Raw genomic sequence first — 21,046 nt, 5'->3', positions numbered from 1 at the left:
GTTTTCAGGTATAGTGGAACAATAAGTAACAAAGACATTTTAATTGCTTTAGAAAAAATTGGACACTGAGTTGGCTTTTGAATATATCAAATCAATTCAAGCCTCAGGGCTTTACTTTCACAAGTGGCGGAGGTGCGCCTACCATGAAACCCAGGCATGTTAATTTTCATGACAGCAAAAACGTTAATGCATGTGCTGTGGCAATTAATAGCTTGCTTTGAGCTAAGCTATGTGTTCCTGCATAGAAAATGTGAACTTATATGGTGAATTCCATTCATAAATACTGTATTTTCTGGACCATAATTTGCCTTATTTTCATCATTTGGACTTCTTCATGCTTTTTTTTCATTTCTGACCACCGACAGCCATTATGTTGTTTTTTTAGGCTATCGTTACTTGACAAACTTACGTTAACAGATACTTATTTCACCTACTGGTCTACATTTTACTATTGTGTTGTTACTTTAATGTATGTTTGTCCTTGGATTTCTGATCAAATAAGAAATTGCCCTCTCAAAATGCGACGTATTTATTGTTTTTTACTCTCCATCACGTATTCTTTGGCTGGTGCGAGTTATAGTCTGAAAACTACCATATATGAAGTATCAAGCCCACTGTGCTAATGTTATACCCTGTATTTACGCTGGAAACACAGAGTGAAATAATCACAATAGTGATTTGTTGTTGCTTCCTCAATCCAACTTTACTGATATATCTTATTATCAACACGTTAGAATAAAAACCCCATTGTTGTTGTCACCCTTATGTTAAATTATTCCATTAGAGGTATGATATATATTCACAAGTGTGTATATATAAAATTAAACACTCAAATTGTTAAACCAATGCTTTTTCCTATCTGAACATTCTGAATGTTTTATCATGTCACACTATTGTATAAAAAAACAAAAACAAAACATTATTTTTGTTGTCACCCTTATGTTAAATTATTCCATTAGAGCAGTGGTTCCCAAACTATCTTACCTGACGCCCCCCTTCTTGCTTCCAGTAGACCCGCACGCCCCCCCACCCCCTCCCACTTCCTCTTTTGCTCATGTGAACTTATTTTATTTTATTGCATTTATTTCTTAGCATTGTTCAGGAAAACAGATCTCTGTTAATAGAAAACGGGTTGGACCGTTGGAGTGACTGCTATAATCATATTTTGCATGTATTTAATGGCAGATATTTGTTCTTTGATTTTATTATTCTTATAATCTATTTAAACATTTTTTTTAGCAGATGACTTCACGCCTCCCTAGGGGGGCGCGCCCCCCAGTTTGGGAACCACTGCATTAGAGGTATGATATATATTCACAGGTGTATATATAAAATTAAACACACAAATTGTTAAACCAATGTTTTTTTTTCCTATCTGAACATTTTAACATGTCACACTATTGTTTAAAAAAAACAATAAAGGCATTATTGTTGTTGTCACCCTCATGTTAAATTATTCCATTTCATTGGATTGGATTGGATAACTTTATTCATCCCGTATTTGGGAAAGCTATGATATATATATATATATATATATATATATATATATATATATATATATATATATATATATATATATATATATATATATATATATATATATATATATATATATATATATATATATATATATTCACAAGTGTGTATATAAAATTAATCACACACTTAGCTGAAAAAAGAACAGCTCCCACAAAATTACAGTGGGTTCTCATCATCATTCTTGTTAATGAGCTTTTAAAAGATTTGTTTCCTCCATGAAAGTCACTACTCTCGTGCCAGTTCCAAGATAGATTGTACTTCAAATGCATTAATCATTATGTAGATATCTTAAATCAGTGGTGTTGCATAAGGTCTCAAAATTTACAGTTTATGAGTAAAGTTTATGAGTAAGGTTTTTGCTGCTGAACATTTCTGTTGGTAAGCTTCACCAACAGAGCCTCTATCCACACTGCGGACACCTTAAAATCCTGACTGAGCTAATCTTCCACGACCTACTCCAACAAGATCAAACCCAACCCTCATAGATTCTATTATCCACAGCTTTATTACATTACATCTCCATTTACCAACCTTAAGCATCTCCAAGCATGGCTCGGGCCCCGACCTTGTCAAAAAGGAGAAACTGCCAAAGAGGGGAGGGATAAAAGAAATAGCAAGGAACGAAAAGACGTCTGTCACACAGGCTGACCTGTAAGAAGTGTTCTTGAGATGATGGAGTGACCTGCAGTAGAAGGGAGAAATGGGAGGGGAGAAAAGGCAAAATTGAAAATCGATATGCTAGCCAAGCAGGAGGATGAAGATTGAAAGGTTATGTGGGAGGGATATCAGGGATGGGGACAACTGTTTAGGGCTGAATTGGAATTATCAGCAAATCCCACAATTGAGCTGGTTGTCTTTTGATGCATTTGAGGGTCATGACAATCTGGCTTTGTCAGAGGAATGAACAGTATCATCTTTTGTTATAAAGACCTGTCTCCTCTGTCAATTTTGTCCAAAACTTTCAATTTATCCATTGACAACCTTAAGAATGAGACACAGGATCAACTTTTCAACATGGACTGATTGTTCTCTTGGCTTAAAGTCAAACAAATTCACCTCACAGCCTCGTCCTTGTGCATTGTGTGCCGTTTGCCTTATTTGGGAAAATAAGTATTTTTTTCTCGTGGAGGAAACGGCCATGAGCCCTTTATATTATTTTCCTATTCAGATGGTGAGAAATGCAGTGACCTCTTTATGCAATATTTCAACTTCCCTACCGCGCATCCTCGTCAGTTGTGGGGGGTGCTGAAGCCTATCCCAACTGACTTCAGGCGGAAGGCAGACTATACCCTAGACTGGTTGCCAGTCAGCCGTTGGGCTTTATGCAATATTATGAAGGAATATTTTGAAAATTATCAGAAGTGCCCAAACTTTTTCATAATCCACATTAACAGAATTTTCTTATCTTTTATCCCTGCCCGCTACCTCACATATACTACGGCCCGGCAGATGAGTAGTTAGTGCGCCGGCCTCACAGTTTTGGGGTCCTGGGTTCAAATCCAGGTCAGTCCTCCTGTGTGGAGTTTGCTTGTTCTCCCGAAGCATGCGTGGGGTTTCTTCGGGTACTTCGGTTTCCTCGCACATTCCAAAAACATGCATGGTAGACGGATTGGACATTCAAAATTGTGGGGATAAGCGGTTCAAAAAATGAATGAATTTGTGTATTACACAATTTTCCTAGATTTGGTAATTACACACAACTGCCGGTAAAATGTGAGGTGAGACAGCCCAAATCTGGCTTCCCTTTGCGGCTGTCAGCCTCATTTAGAGACACTTTGACAGTCACACGAGAGCACACGCTTACGTTCTTCTACAAGCACATACTTAGACAGCCAGCCTGTTGTTTGACTTTGTCAGACTTTGTCTGGCTGATCACAGATGACTGCATAGCTCACAGATGGTAGGGAATGAATGCTAAATTCCCACACTACTTTTCATATTTTGGTTGAAATGGATTTGCTTCTAGAAAGGTGACAAAGTTGCTTCACCTGCACTCACTGCACGTTACAATACTCTATGAAGATCATTCTCCTTTAAAAAGAACTCATAACTTTGAACAGGGCTGAACAGGGAAGACAGTTTTACTGGCAATATTTCTTTTTACATAGAAAGGCTTTAGAAACTAAGCAAAAAATGAGATAGTTCTGTAGAGGAAAGTAAGAAGGATAAATGTTGGACAAAAAATACTGTTTTGTCAATTGTGATCGTGAATAAATTTAATCAAAATAATCTTTTTCAAAGCTACTGATAAAAAAAACAGTATTAATTCGAAACTGTGGAGGATTCATCATTTTAACGTAACCTGACATCTATATTTGGCAGAGAAAACAAAGGCACATAACGCATTGACTCCAAATTGGAGAGCAAAAACCAAAATTCCACCCAGGGGACAGATGTGCTAACCAATACTATTATCACACTCTGCTGCCATATTACCATTGCATTGAGTAAAAAAGGTGCTGTGATCAGAATAATGATTAATAATAGCAAATTAAAGATGAAAACATTCCATGTGGAAAATAATAGTATTTATTTTAATTGTCACAATGTGGCCTGGATTGTGTCCTCCAAAATGTGAAATTCTATTGATTTAGATTATTGCCATTTTTGCCAGGACAATGACACTTAGCAAATGCTTGCAGTATGTTTTAATCCATAATTGCATGCGTTTGACCCACATTTTAATTATTTTTTCCTGCTGCTAATCAGTAACCATTTAGCCACTGCACAAGGTTAAAAAAAAGGAAAAATAAAACGTGTAAGCCAAAATTGAACAACAAGATGTTGTGCGACAGCTGGTCATTAAAAAAATGACCATCACATATCACATCATGATATGTGATTGTATGTTTTTTAGGTTCAGTTTTACATTCAAAATAATGTATCACCTCCTCAGGTACTGTAATTGGACATTTCATCAAAGAATGCTGTTTGAGCATTCCTCTCTAGCATATCTTCCTCATAACCCACTGGCTGCCATCCTTGTTTACCGTATTGGGTTGGCTGATCAGAGGACTTGGAGATGATTATGTGGGGGAAAGCATCCAGCGCAGATGCCAAAATACTTTATTTGCTCTCGGGTCTCTCAGCCTTTTCATGTGTCTTGCATCGTCCCTCCGAGGAACCAGGCTGAGGGCAAAAGAGACACGGGCTTGTGTTTGTTTTACACTCTGCCTCTCAAAGGGAAATATTCATTAAGTCCACCATGGAGAGAGAGAGAGCGCGAAAGAGAGAGAGAGAGAGAGAGAGAGAAACTGAGAGGCAGACACGGAAGTGGATTTGGTGTCTGCAAATATGTGCCTGTGTATTTGATTGAACAGTTCTGTCCCCCACCAAACAAGCTGGTACCATATTAGAGGTGCTGTGGAACACAAGACAACAAGAGGACAGGGTTTTACTGGGTGAATACATCAGTCTGACACTTGCACGCTTACCAGTGCTAGAAAACAAATGAGTTATGATAATTACATCACCATGGGAAGGGAGAAATGCATCCTGACCAACTAATAAGAGTTTATTCCCTTCAATTTGTAGTTTATTATTGCTATAATGGAATCTCATCAGAAAAATTGGAGGCGACTCAGACAATTCATGCAGATTTCTAATAAAACCCAAATTGATCGAAAATAATGGCGATGAACTATATTTTTAATCAACTGTGTCTGCCTGAAATGTCACACTTTTTACTTTAACTCCAGAGTTAAGGCCTTAACCTTAACAGCACTAATGAAATAATATTTTTTAGCTATGCCACTGATCACGTCAAGGTGCAGAAAAGTAGAGCCCATCTTGGGCCTATCGACTGTATTAAAAAGGATTAACATCTCATGTCAAATGTTTAACGAGGACTATTAGTAAAGAGAGAGAGAGAGAAAGAGAGATAGAGAGAGAAAAAGAGAGATAGAGAGACTGAGAGAGAGGCTGAAAGAGAGAGAGGCTAGAGAGAGAGAGACTGAGAGAGAGAAAAAGAGAGATAGAGAGAAAAAGAGAGATAGAGAGACTGAGAGAGAGATAGGCTGAAAGAGAGAGACTGGAGAGAGAGAGGCTGAGCGAGAGAGAGGCTAGAGAGAGAGAGAGAGAGAGAGAGAGAGAGAGAGAGAGAGAGAGAAAGAGAGGCTGAGAGAGGCTGAGAGAGGGGGAGAGAGAGAGAGAGGCTGAGAGAGAGAGAGAGAGAGAGAGAGAGAGAGAGAGAGACTGACAGAGAGAGAGGCTAGAGAGAGAGAGACTGAGAGAGAGAAAAAGAGAGATAGAGAGAAAAAGAGAGATAGAGAGACTGAGAGAGAGATAGGCTGAAAGAGAGAGACTGGAGAGAGAGAGGCTGAGCGAGAGAGAGGCTAGAGAGAGAGAGAGAGAGAGAGAAAGAGAGGCTGAGAGAGGCTGAGAGAGGGGGAGAGAGAGAGAGAGGCTGAGAGAGAGAGAGAGAGAGAGAGAGAGAGAGACTGACAGAGAGAGAGAGCAACGAGAGAGATGGACTGAGAGAGGCTGAGCGAGAGAGCAACGAGAGAGATGGACTGAGAGAGAGAGAGAGAGAGAGAGAGAGAGAGAGAGAGAGAGAGAGAGGCTGAGAGAGAGAGACAGAGAGAGACCCTAAACCTGTGCCCCAGATCAAATGCGTGTCAAATCAGACAGCAGTTTGAAAGGAAAGTCATGTGCTGAACACAGTGGTTGGTGTAGCACGCCCCCATAGGTGCCCACTACTAGACCTTTTGTTGAGTTTCTTATTACCCATTTTATTTTGTCCTCCTCCCTGGAACTCAAATGTTCGACAGATAGCGAGGAGGTGTCTATAAGACTCAGTCTCCACAGACTAATATTGGGAGAGGTAAAACAAAGAAAAGAATGCCCTGATTTCATTTTTAATTGCACATCGTATGTAAATGATGCCGACAAGCAGATGAGGTCCTTTATAGTATATAAAATGTTCAAATGGCTACATATTATGCAGAATTAAGGAAACAGTATTGGTGGCCCATTCCAACGTTGGCTCATTGAGTGGGACTGTTCAAGTTGCAGTGAATAATATGAATCCAAATGTTTGTTAATTTCCGATTTAAATCAAATTGGAAAAGCTTTCACACCAAACAATATTTTCACAGGCAGCCAGGAAAACATTGTAAATCAAATGATTACATTAAAAAGCATTAAATAGGAATCTTGTTGTAATTAGAGGAAGTCGTATGAATCTTTTGAACTTTATGATTTTTGGCAGAAATTAAGCTTACATTCATGCTTTACACAGCATCTTCATTTCATCGGAATTGTTTTTGTAGAATGTGGCTCTTGAGAAAAACAGCCACCCCATCTCTGCTCTGGATTATGCAAAAACTGAAAACCTGTTTTCCTCATGTTAATAGTGTACTGGGGAGCGTGTCCACGGCATTTTAAATTAAAGAACAAGAAAGATGGCATGTGGTATGAAAGATTTATGGGTCCCATTTCCAAAAACGAGACGGCTTCTGTAGTTTTAGACTTTTGAAATATAAGGGGTGTCAACTCTGAACAGGGAGGCTTGGTGTATCTTCCCTGATCAAAAGGTTCTCCAGCAAGAGCTTACTCAAAGCGGAAAAACTGCAGCCTTTGCTTGTTGTGGGCACAGATGGCACACGGTGAGGCTGGAAGCCCCAAGGCTGAAGCTGGTAAGGAATATCAGAGAAATGTGCGCATGGTGCCGGGGCTGTCTAGAGGAGAGAGCCCCCCTGGCCAATTACAGTCCATCCAAATGAAGGCAATCTCACAACTCCTCCAGGGAATGTTTTGCAAACGTATACCCCGCTCTATCCTCGCTACCGGTGCATATCCATCTTATGTGTGAATGAAGTCGAATAGTCTAGTGCTTGTGGTTGTGTTGGATGCGGGGAGGGGGAGGAGGATGGAGAATGAGGAAGACGAGGCAGGCAATCTGTGTGTGTCCTTTGAAGCTTGTCTTATGGCTTTTCTCTGTCAGGTCTCTCTCCAGGGACAGACTCTGGCTCGGGGAGGCTTCTGCACACTGAAAAACACAGTCTGAGTATCCAACCTGAAATATCTCTGCTGATAGCCCATGGCCCACAAAAAAAACAGGTATGCAGCGTAAAGACCTTGGCATAGGTAGACTAAGAAAAAAAATCATGTACGGATGATCAGAAATATTTTATGCTACACTCTAGGAACTATGAGTACAATTGCACAGTCTTATTATATCAGAGGTCATTTTTGGCTACTTTCGTAAGTAAGGTGACGAATAGTGTTCAATACTGAATACATTTCAACACACATTTTAAAGGTCTTGGTCTTGTCCTGGACTCGGCTTCCAAGACAATAAAGAGCACTATGAAGAATAATTGGAATGTGGTATATGTTCGGGATTCAATATCCACCATAGACCCCAGGAATTGCTCAAAGCTCTGCCGTTTAAACTCTTTGTCAGAGTATACACTAGTTGATGTCCTTAGAAGACCTCTACGAATAAATTTGGGTCTTTCTGGCCAGACCAGCTTCTTCCTTCTTCTGAAAGTCCAAAGACAATGGGAATTCATACACATTTTAAACAACAGTGTACAGATATGGAGGAAAAGTTAAGATGATTAGCAGGAGGTTGATACACTATTGATATTGATTAGAATCAGAGGGCCTACTTTTCCCGTACGTGACCTGATAAATTGCTGTGTATTGTAATTGTCCATGCCCTGTGATTGGCTGGCCTCCGATTCAGGGTGTCTCCTGCTTGGTGACCGTAGTTAGTTGGGATAGGCTACAGCAACCCCCGTAACCCTTGTGAGGACACACGGTTCAGACAATGAATGAATGAATGTAATTGTCCATGTTTTTATTCTTCCTGCCCAATCACATGGCATTTTTGGAGCCTTGTCAGTCCTAAGTAGCGTTATCTCAGGGCGCTCGGTGCCTTATGTACGACTTGTCAGAGATGATTGTTTTCACATGGCAGGCAGATAGGCAGACGTTGCCCTGTGCCGACTGCTTGTCAATTCCTGGAGTCCCGGCATGTGCGTTCACTTTGTGTTATCAGTGGGGAAATTGATTTCTGTGTCCATCTTGTTTGCCCTTCCCTTTGTGCTTCTAAGCTCAATTTAGAAAGGCCTATGATGTATTGACGCGCACACTGCAAATTACCCTGCTAAAAGATGCAAGTGCACAACGCATCACGCTGAAATGGATAGCTTCTGTCCTTCCATTTGTTTGACGGCACATTCTTGCCGTTCAGGGCACGTCCTCATTGTGAGGCAGCATGTGATGTGATGCACTGATAAAGCTAATGTTTGACAGTCAAACAAAAGTTGCAACACAAAAATACGATATCAGTGTTGACTAATACTGTATGATAAAGCTATGTGCCTTTTGGCAAAGCTTATTTTTCAGTTTCATTCGATTATCAATAGACCATCCTTCTCTTTCTCCACACACATTACTTCCTACACAAACCTAATGCTTTTGCTTTGTTAACTCGACGGGCTGTTTGTGCACCCGAAATCTAATTAACAATCTTGCGTAATTAAAAAAGAGGCAATCATTCCTTACAAGCATGGAAAAATAATGAGTGTCTCACTTTGGGATCCAATAATGTCCAAATCAAATATTTTGCAGTGATTTGAAGAAAGTGTGCCAGCATGGAGCAGTTCTGCCTCTGCGAGACCTCCATATACCACGTAATGCCGTACGGTCAAAAGGACAAATTAGTTACTGCAATAAACGTGGCTGTAAAAGCCAGCAGGCCTGTATTGGCTTGACTCCCTCACCCATCAAAAAGAAGAGCACAATATGAGCAGCCAAAGGGCTCGAGCAGACCAGGCACGTATACAGCATACAGAAGAGCTCACCGTTAAATGCCAGTAGGCTGGAGACATTTATCTCCCTGTAATATTTCAGCGCTGTTATTATGCTCATTCGCCCACTGTGAAGTGCAGGTCTGCCAGTTTAGCAGTGTCAGGTGCTTCCGACACGGTTAAGTGTTGAGTGGTTGATGCTAATTGCCAAACATTTGACCCCTTGCTCCCCTAAAGCTGGGAAGACATTTCAAAGACTCTAAAGCAGAGATTTTAATGGCTGATTTTGAATAGACTCTGATCTCTGTCAGTCGGAGTCCTAATGAACGCGTCTAACGTTCCATATCAAGAAAATGTCACCACGGTCAACGTGAGGTTTGTTTAATTTTTTAGGGGGACGTAACACTGCCACTGAATTTTTGTGAGTTTTGTTCATGGAGAATTATTGCGTCGTTACTTTTGACGCTCATCTAAATGTCATGTAGGCTGAATTTAATTATAGACTGTGTTGTAATTTATTGTACAAAAAAATCGACACGTACAGTGCCAACCATTCCAGAACTTCAGGATAGTTACACATTTATATTACCAAAATATTGTTCAAATAATTCAGATTAAGAGAGTTGCAACCCTAACTAAATTTGACCAGATCTGTTTATAAAGGTGAGAGATCTGACATATCGATAGCAGTCTCCTCAATCGATATGAAAACAAGTCAATAATCCTGGGATACAATACATTTATTGATGAGCCGTTTGTCTTATGTCTTGGCATTGTTTATTATTCCTAAAATACTGCGATCACTCACGTTAAGAGTCCTCGCACAGTAGCAGTTTCTGCCAAAGCGATGCTTGCGGCTTGTACACAGAGCACACGTTGACAGTGATGAAACGACAGGATCATATTTTGGGAGTAATTTGGTTTCACTATGAAGCAGTTTCAGTGGTTCATCAAAATATTGCCTTTTTGTTGAAAGCCGCCATGGTGCACGAAAAGATCGGGGAGAAAGAAATGTGCTGCCCGGTGCATGTTTATGTGCGGAGATGCTTCTCTATGGTAGTACGGGGTTCCTGAAAAAAAAAGGCCAGTCCTTATTTGTCCCCCCTTGGTCAGTCTTTGTAAATAGTAAGTAATTTGGGGCTTATATTATTGTCACCAGAGATACCATTAGGTTTGTTGTGTTGTGTTAATTATCTTGAGTACACCTTCTAACCACAGCAAAAAATGTACTGCCACGCAGCAATAAGTCCTTCAATGTCATCTGACTCAGGCTGGCGAAGAGAAAATGGGAAAACGTTTAACAGATGAGTTTGAGTGAGCCTTTTTCTGTATGCCAGCAATTTGAGTTTTTTAACACGTCAGTCAAAAAAACGATGATACAACAGGTAACTTTAGCTTTTCAGCTATTATTAACATTTCAATAGGCATAATTACAAAGCAGCAGCCCGGCGGCTGAGGTGTTAGCCTCACAGTTCTGAGGTCGTGGGTTCGAATCGAGCCTGTGTGTGGAGTTTGCATGTTCTTCCCGGGCCTGCGTGGGTTTCCTCTGGGTATGCCGATTTCCTCCCACATTCCAAAGACATGCATGGTAGGCTGGTGGGACACTCTAAATTTCCCCTAGATAAGAGTGTGACTGTGAATGGTTGTCTGTCTCCTCGTGCCCTGCGATAGGCTGCTCACCAATTCAGGGTGTCCCCCGCCTCGTGCCCGAAGTCAGCTGGGATGTGCTCCAGCACCCCCTGTAACCCTTGTGAGGATAAAGCAGTTCAGAAAATGAATGAATAAATAATTACAAAACAATTATTGTTGGCAAAAATTTGATCATATAAACATTTGTTAAAGTAAAAGATAATAGTTATACATAAAATTATCTTAAGAAGAAATTTTCAAAGAATGAAAGGGGGTTATTTGTTATTTGTGAGCTGGTAAGTTAGTAGGAAGCTTGGCATATGATGCACAGATGCTCTCTACTTCTCAGTTTTTCTTTCTTAGTTTTTGCTGACGGTGATGTATCTACTACAGCTGCCAGGGCAATCTGACTTTACTTGACAACCATGCAGCGTTGTTATGAATAAAATAATATAGGTGTCACTTTACAATGTTGTTACTTGATAAGGACATCAAGGGTAGCATTTTTTTGTTGCGGTCAGTAGGTAGCTTGCGAGGATCCATTGCCAACTGTATTTAGTTTACAGTCCTCCGTTTTTCTCCAGTGCAAGTGCATCACTCACTGGCTTTATTAAACGTTTCAACAACTTTCTTTCAAAACACTCCCACTCTCAGTGCCAAATGTCCCTCCGCATTTGACATATCAACGAGACGTAATAATAGTTACGTTTTTGGGGGTGATATGCAGGTAAAGTTCTATAAGACTTGAGTACTGTCCTTTGTGACATGAGGAGCAGTATACATACAATAGTTTGCAGCCTGTGAATGCATGTAAATACCTTCATGAATGCAAATGGCACATTTACAATACAAAGCAGGATGACGAAGAAGGTGAAGGAGCCTGTACGTTATGCACTTGCTACATAACAGATGGCTACATGGCGCTGTAAATCTCCCAATACAAGGCCAACAACTCTGCTATGATGTGACCCAGCCAGTCAGGAAAAAAAAGTGAGAGGGATGATATGAGACTGAAGTCAAGGATAAGCATTTTCCGGGCTCAGTTCAGGTCAAACTGTGATTGGTGCATGCTGGTTCGACAGAAATATTTCTTGCAGCACGGTACCTATGATCAATGCCTTCCTATCAGTGTGAGGCAGAGACCCCCCATGGGCTCAATGCCATTCTTCACGGCTTCTGCTTCCAGTGTCAAATGGCAGCACAGGTCACAAGCATTTACGCTAGGATAGGAAGACCACAGTTTCACCCTTATAAACGAAACAACTTTTTAAAATACATCCGTCTAAGCTCGTATCACAAAACATATAAAATGTCTTGATTGTGGCTGTTGATTTCATGATTTAAAATTGCACGTGTTTACCACAAGCAGGAACAGCAACTCTGGTGGAATTACTCATCCGTATTTTTACTTTTTTATTTCAGTGTCCAACTTTGTTGAAACATAGCAAAATGTTTCTATATCATTCATACAGGGTCGCTCGCTACAATATTTGTGCATTTTGTTTTGTTTTTATTTTTTCTTTGATTTCAAGGCGGCAGCCCGGTGTATGAGTGCGTTGGCCTCACAGCTCTGGGACCCTGGGTTCAAATCCAGGTCAGTCCACCTGTGTGGAGTTTGCATGTTCTTCCCGGGCCTGTGTGGGTTTTCAAGATGAAGAAAAACAATGAGTCCTGTAAATTTAACTTCATCGACTTGCTCTCAAGGTAAATTTTGGATTATTGGGTGGGGAGCAACATTGAGTGGCAAAGGACGTGCAGGAAGATTGCAAAGTGCATTACAATTCATGCCAAAACTTGTTTGTCAACAGTCCACAGTGACTGTATTGAATATCAATATGATGAAGACTACCACAACAAAATGGATAAACAGGTTAAAAGAACCAAGAATAAAGAAGTAAACTTGTGAAAAACACGAAAAACATATCTAATGACTAAGAATAAATGCTTGTAATTAGGTCTTTTAAGGGGTACAGAGCAAGGCAGGAGTCGCTGTCAAATAAGTTGTTCATCTCAAATTGTGTAGTCAGACCATTGAAACTGGTTCTTACAGGTCATGTGTACTTCCAAAATCACTGGAGGCAAGACCTGCAGCGACCAAACACCAGCACCAGTATACAGAATACTTGGCCACAGTTCCAGTCGTTGGCCCACTGTGTGTCACTATATATTTGGGATGGGATTGGCAACAAAGGTGGTAGTGTAGTGGCATAGTCACCTCACTTCAGCAAAGGCAGCCTGGGATTAGTTCCCACTCAGTGGAAGTGGACAGAATGTAAAAATAGATGTCTATCTGCCCTATGACTGACTTGCGACCAATTTGGGTGTAGCCTGTCTTTTGTCCAGAGTCAGCTGAGAAAGGCTTCAGCACCCGACGACCGTGACATGGTTAAGTAGTGTTGAAAATGGATAGATGAGTACGATAAAAGCTCCATATAGAAAAACTTGCTCAAAAATACATTGTTGGAAAAAAAAGACGGATAACTAACGCAAGCAATTAAAAAGGCAATTTTCCATAATATGTCTCTGTCAAATATAAGCATTAGGAAGTGTTGTTTTTGTGGCCTATTGACGAAAATCAATAGCCAAGGCATGCCTTGCTTACCACGGAATTAGATGGGGCTTTGGATTCATGATAAAAATGTTTACTCAAATCTAAGTAACATCACATGACCTACTCCCTCAAATAGCCTTCTTGGCGTTCTTTCGTTATAAACACTGTCACACGGAGCTCCCAACTGATAAGTGCAGACACAATGACGTTAATGGGTTAGTGAGTGCTGTTTTAATTTCCCATGTGAAGGCGGGGAGAGCCCGTTCTCGTGACCCTGGCATGTGTTGGACAGCCCTTCTCGAGCTCAACGGAGAAAAACGGCCTTATTAGCCCAGTTCATTAAAATCATTAATAGTCATGGAATGAAAGGCACCAGAGTCCATAAGGCTTTGCTTCATCCATATTAATTAGACGCACCCACAAAAATCAAGTGAGGGAAACCATGCTGCTGCAGCTTCGGGGGCAAGCGCGTACGCATGCACACATACATACGTATAAGCATTCACATTGCACATGCACCTGCCTGCTGTGGAGTGACCTCGTCACATTCTTCCGTCGATTGCCACAACTACTAGCCTCCTGTTACCACTTCTGATTAAAATTCCTTTTAATTAAAAGTGATCACATTAAGAAACTGATGTGCTTAATTAACCGGACTCTGGTGGAAAAATGTGACAGCAGCAATGTAACGCACCTAACATGGCAAGAATAACCATTGTAGTAAAACCACCAAAAACCAAAACGGTCCTTCAACAACCTTTGTTATTTTTAGTACAGAATATGTCATTTTCCTTTCAGAAGGGAAATAAACATATTCTGTTAAAACATGTTTAGTCATATATAACACTGCATGTCACATGTTTTCTAATATTTCCCTACTTTCATTTTATGCATTAAACTGAGCCAGTAAAAATACAACTGCATAAAATACATACATCTGACTGCCCCTTATCTGTAAACTCTTTAGTTAAATTTGTTTTTCCACCCTATTGACAGGCTCTGTTATAATTGAATTGTAGACTTGGCCACAGCAGTGGAGTATAGTATTACATGAAACAGCAATTGTTGTCGGCCATGACGGTGGTGCTGTCTTATTGTTTAGCCTTAAATATTGCCATAGGGGGAATTATTTGTGTTGACATTAAGGAAATAGATGCGATGGTAGAAGACAGAATTCAGTATTGATCCCCTGTGCTGATGTGTCATGTGAGCAATGAGTATATATTTTCTTACATAATAGTAAATTATTGTACATCAACATTTACCTTTGGTTTATCTGAAATTAAGACTTGTAAATACCTTAGCATGGCAAGCAGGCATTTGCAAGTTGAATATCAACCCAGTTCTGGTACTGGTGTCCAATTTGTCATGTTTGGGTTATCAAATGTACTTTGCACTTTAGCATGTTAAGCTTTACAAATAAACATCTTTTACCATTCTGGCCCTTAAAATTGTGGTGGAATCTTCAATGAATCAAGATCTTCAATGCCCTTTTACAGAATATACGTGCCCTTCTATTTCCCCGAACACTTCTCTTCACCTTTCCCCTCCCCCTTGGCATCAATTCTCATTCGTTTTCCCCTCCATGCTCTTGTTCTCTCATCCTCTGACCGCCTAGTGCTCTCGCTAGCACTTACAAGTTATGGTTTCTGGCTGCTGAGCTGACAGCAACAGCACAGGACACAATAAGGCTGTAACCTCTCTGGCCGGAGAAGATGAGATGAATACATTTATGTGAGATGGGAGGTTGTGAGAGGGTCATGCGGTACTATCCCAGGTGCTTGGACGTGCAAGTAAATCACCTGTATCTCTAACAAGGGATAAGATGGGAAGAAGAAAAGAGGTTAATTTTTTTTAAACTTCATTCCAGCTTTTCTTCAGATTTCAAACTGACACACTCAAATCTGTCTATGTATTGAATGTGCTTTCTTTTACCTTTGCCTGATCACAGAGGTGTACTTTTCATGTCATAGACAATCTGTTTATTTAGATTGGTAGGGGTGTTTTCTATTTGTTGGATACATGCGGGCAGGTGCTCTTATAATCAGGCGGTGTGTTCTGCTTTGTTTATTTAAGGTCACATTCTGGGCATGCCATGTACCTCATTGGGGCACGCATAGTTTCCATGGGGACTGTGTCAAAACAACTAGACAGAGTATGACTAATATGTGTTAGTATGTTTTAGTTGATCGCAGAGAGTATGTTTGGAATGATAAAGTCCATCGGCACATTTAGTGTGGGGGTTCAGTTCAAATTTTATCAAATTATAGCTCCCAATTTTTCCAAACTGTTGCAGTAAGGTTTACTACACTGATATCAAAATCATAAAATGTCCTGCTTTAATCCCTTAAGTACAGGCTTCACTACCTACCAAATTAAAACTCATGGAGTGATAGTGTCATGATCATTTTCTAGGTTCACATTTTATTTCATGTACTTTATTACATTATTGGGTTCCCGTTTTCCTAACCGTACGTCACGAATTTCACGAACGTAACGTTTGATAGATAGTGTATGTAAACATATGAAGCCCAACCACTAAGGACCTGTTATTGCCATCTATAGTGGCTCATTAGCAGTGTTTTGTGACGGCTGCTTTGTCATCGTCTGTCGTTATAAATCGTTGGCATTTACACGAGCTGGTGTTTCGATCTGTTTTGAAACTGCGGAAGTTAGTGTGCACAAAATACATACTCCGTTCATGATAAATGGGTGTGTAAAAAAGATTGAATTCGGTCCTTCATGTCTTGATTTGGGGCTGTTTGGGTTTCACTTTGCACTTGTGTGTGCACCAAGGCCATCATTTATCCACCAGGCTAGAGGTATTTAAAAAAAACTGCTGCCAGGCATTGACGGGTCCTCCCGCTGTACCTGTGTGGATTGGGTTCAAAGGTCACAAGTCGCAGGCAATCAGTAGTAAATGGAGCCTGTGTAAGTCGAAAAAAAGAGCTTTAGAACAAAGCCAAGGTTGTGGTTTAGTGAGTGAGTGCATGCAGGTGTGCCATCTCTAGACACCCCCTATTTTACTCAGCGCAACAGGATTTATCTATGTATATTTCCAAACATCCGACCTTGCTGATGAACTGTATTTCTCCAAGAGATGGAACTTCCTCTGAAAAAAAAATCACATTTGATTTGAAAAGAAATACTTAAACATGATTGCAGGTTTAACGCATAACCCATCCTGATTCACCCCATGTGGTAAGTGCTCAATATCTCCCGATCTGCTTTGCAATCCGACATAATTTCAGTGTCCTAACGTCTCCACGCTTGAATGATGACAATCATTAAGACGTTATAACACAAGCTAAAAAGTTTAAGAGGAGGGCACCTATCGGAGAAATATTAAATGCACTTACCTTTAACTCTCAGTTTGTCATGAAACATCGTCCAATTCATCAGCTCAGTCAGAGTGCGACCATAGCACATTAGCATAATGCGGTGTCTTCACTATGTTAATTGAAGCCAGCGCAGAGCCATTTATGAGGACTGTTTAGACATGTCCTGTCCCCTTCGCAGTACATCGTGTGCATGAGTGTGTTCCACCGTGCCAGCATGTCAATGACTATGGAAGATTATGGAGGCAAATGAGGCTCTCCAAAGCCCTCCAAGCCCTCCATACTGCACAGTGATAGCGATACCGCAGGGCATCACAAGAGGAGCAATAGAACTGCATTAGCTCCAAATTCATATTGCTATCCTCTAGCGAGGGGTGTAAGTTACTGGGAAATGGATAGTGCACACAAGAGGCAAGGTGGTGGGAATAAGGATAAGCTTCTCTGCAATTTCCATTGACACGTGATCTCTTTAATTTTCCAGCTGGGTGAAAAATGGAAGACGACTTGATTAAATTCTGCCTCGGCTAGATTCTGATGAAATGCGGCACACGGCTGCACTCTTTGGATGCCTTTGTACCAAGTTTGAATGTGTAAAAGGAGGAAAACTGTCCTTAGAGCCCGCAAAAAAACACATTGTAGTTCATCAATCATTCAGTGCCCTGTCATGCAGGGCAGTGTCAGCGGAAGCTATCTTTCATCATCAGCAACCCAACATGAGACACTGGCTACCAGTGAAGGCAATAATTATATGATCTCATGCTGAATTTCAAGGTTTGCTCACAAAAAGAAAAAAAGGGAAAAAGTATCTTCAATTTTAGTTGGTTATCTCTTGGCACTCTTATTATTTTATGCTAAAAGAATATTTGTAAATATGCATACTCCTCTTAAAACAAAGTATATACTGGAGATGTTGTTATATGTGGAAAAATGCACACCTCCAAAACCCAGGTTTTTACTGTTGTTATATTGATTGATTTATTTGATAAGGGACAGCACATATTAATGAACATATTTATATTCATGTTAATGAACATACATATGTAAATATGTAAGATTGTAATCATATGTGGTTTTTGGTGTGCATCAACCAATTTGTTTTTTTTAATAATACAAAGGAAGGAAATATTCCAACTATAACAATTTTGGTTTATAAATCGTTTTGTCAAAGTCTGTATAAGAAGATGAAAAGTGCCTGTTGTAGCATCATCATTGGTGTGTAATGAGGAACAAACAGTCTGTACCTGAATCAAGTCTGTATATAAATATTGGAATATCGGAATGAATATGATGTCCAATCACATCATTTTCCTTATCTTTCTAAATGAGTTATCTTAAAGCACTTCAAACGCACATACTAATCTCAGTAAATTCTTTTTACTGCTTTATAGCTAAAAGGTTGTTTTATTGAAGTGATTTTTTTTGTGTGTTACACCTACTACTCATGCAAAGCATGTTGAGTTAACATTTTAAGAAATTCATATAAAGCGGTTCAGAAAATGAATGAAATGAATCAAAGATTCTTTGCCTTGATCAAAACTGATTAACACCCCAAAAAAATTATTATCCAGTGCCCGAGGCCTGGTACTCCACGCAAGACGTGAATGATGATGATCATGAAAAAGGTAAGAGAGTAGCCTCCTGACCTCTCTCATATCAAAACATGAAGCTGGCAACCAGCTGCACGATCATAGACTGAAATCTTGCAATGGCCAAAAAATAATTTATATATATATATATATATATATATATATATATATATATATATATATATATATATATATATATATATATATATATATATATATATATATATATATCATTTGTATTAGCAATATATTTCGAGAATTTATTTAGCAAAATAACAATAATAAAATAAGTACATACTGTAGTTAAAGGGCTGGTAGGAATAGCAATACCAATGCTTTTGCTGCCATCTATCTGAAAATGATGTTTATTACCTCTGAAGGCTTTAGAAGCAGAAGCTGCATTTCTGGTTGGGATGTGTAGACGTCAGTTTTAACACTCAAACCACTCAGCTATGAGTCGCATTCCATTCTTTAAATAGGCAACTAAATATTCAGCTAGTTCACCCTACACAGGTTTAATTTACTAAAAGACTTTTGTTACTTATAAAAATATTATCCCCCACACACACAGTGATTCCTCTTTAAAAGCACATAGGAAAACATCAAATGTTTTTTCACACTAAAGAAGATATTCATTATTTTTAACTATGTCATGCACCGAATATTAATTAATTGGGCGTCTATTGGCATCAATAGAATGGAATGAGTAAAATGCTATGAAATTAAAATTCATTTGGAGTGTTAGTTGTGGTCGTAAACAGAGTGTATTTTCTTTTCCTCATAATTTTAGTTAAAATAATTGCTAATGTTTATTTTTTCATAACCCAAAAATATGAATCATGGGCTTACGGTTTCAAATATCAACATTCGAATAACTTTCCACTCGTTGTCCCTGAAAGTATGAACAAAGCTATTTTATCTTATTAAGCTTGACTACTACTTATTTATTATGTTGACTACTCATTTATTTATTGATTCTTATTTCATTACTTATTTAGTGAGCATTTATTCATTATTATTTATTGATTATATATTTACTACTATTATTCAATGATTAATTTTCCATATGTTTGTTTGTTTTTTGTGCACTTTCCTACATATTTATGTTGTTAACTACTTATTCATTGATTCATGATTTCATTACTTATTTATTGAATATTTATTCATTATTATTTATTGATTATATATTTATTACTATTATTCAGTGATTAATTTTCTGTATGTTTGTTTGTTTTTTGTTGTTATTTATGCATTTCCCTACATATTTATGTTGTTAACTACTTATTCATTGATTAATTATTTCATTACTTCTTTATTGAATATTTATTCATTATTATTAATTGATTATATGTTTATTATCATTATTCAGTGATTAATTTTCTGTATGTTTGTTTGTATTTTGTTGTTATTTGTGTATTTCCCTACATATTTATGTTGTTAACTACTTTTTCATTGATTCATTATTTAATTATTATTTATTGTTATTATTTGTTGATTATTAACTTGTCTGTTACTTTGTTGTTGTTATTTGTGCACTTCCTTCCCTACATAGTTATGTTGTTAACTACTTATTGTTGATTCATTATTTATTTATAATTTATTGTTATTATTTGTTGATTATTTATTTGTCTGTTAGTTTGTTGTTGTTAACTGTGCCCTTCTTGGTGAAGCTTTAAATCTTATCATATACTTGTATAATGACAATAAAAGCATTCAATTCAATTGTATGATGGTCTCGTGTCAATATCGCTCATTTTAGCATCTCTATATAAGATTCTGATCAGGGTTGATTTCGCTTTAAGAAGTATTTTTAGGTCGGACACGTCAATACAATTGTGTCAAAGAGGGGTCGGCTGGGATGGGGGGCTGTTCGACTTGCATACAGCAGACAGCAAAGACGCACAGATGCGTTCTTCCAACTTGTAAAATCCAGGTTCTTTTTGAACGGGGATAAACAAACAAGCGCCGCCGTAGCCGTGTGGCCGAAAAAAAAACCAAAAATCGGAGGCAGGTAAGAGAAAGATCATCTTTCCACCACCATCATTAATCTTTCACGGGGTAATTTTCGCCCACGGGCATAGTGACCGGCGCGGAATCTTCATAGTTGAGATGTTTGCTGCATTGCTATGGTTAAAAGCAACATCTGCCGCGCAGCTTCGTCATCCGTGGACCTTCACCAAGGACACGCAGCGTGTTGCGTGGACTGGAGACAGCCACTCTTTCACATATGACAACAACAACAACAACATTTACCTCCTCCCGGAAAGATTGTGGCATATCAAAGAGATTTTTTTTATTATCAGACTCAGTACCAAGGCAGAACAATATCCAGATACTACTGGGTTTGTTGTGTTTTGGTATGAGTGTTGTTGATACAGAAACCAGGGAATGATGAATTTATTAGCAGGGATATTAGTGAAATTATGGGCTCCCAAAATAGAATTAAGGAAACAATTGTTCTTTGAACAATGACAAATCTACAGTATTTCAATGTTTAAAACAATGATTCATCTTTTTTTAAACCTTGGCTTCCTTCTCAAGTGTGAAAAGACCAAAGGAGTAGGAATTCTATTTTTGGGATACATAGACCATTTTCTGCAATTTCTGTACGTCTACAAAATAACAACCGCACACCCATATTTT

At 38.9% G+C, this 21,046-nt stretch overlaps 1 protein-coding gene across 4 annotated transcripts in view; it reads left to right on the top strand.

Moving 5' to 3' along the window:
• The window catches only part of LOC144090669 (immunoglobulin superfamily containing leucine-rich repeat protein 2-like), a 51,827-nt gene that overhangs the window by 27,086 nt on the left and 3,695 nt on the right, over positions 1 to 21,046 (top strand). Inside the window, exon 1 of one of the 4 annotated variants that reach the window (XM_077622391.1) lies at positions 20,268 to 20,414. The exons of the other annotated variants lie outside the window; for them this stretch is intronic. The gene's annotated coding sequence lies outside the window, so the exon portion shown is untranslated. Of the gene's footprint in view, positions 1 to 20,267; positions 20,415 to 21,046 lie in introns of those variants that run through there. 4 annotated transcript variants of the gene reach the window in all.

The sequence above is a fragment of the Stigmatopora argus genome, chromosome 2, assembly GCF_051989625.1.
Source record: "Stigmatopora argus isolate UIUO_Sarg chromosome 2, RoL_Sarg_1.0, whole genome shotgun sequence".
Classification (NCBI taxonomy): domain Eukaryota; kingdom Metazoa; phylum Chordata; class Actinopteri; order Syngnathiformes; family Syngnathidae; genus Stigmatopora; species Stigmatopora argus.
This window is presented reverse-complemented; position numbering and strand designations above follow the sequence as displayed.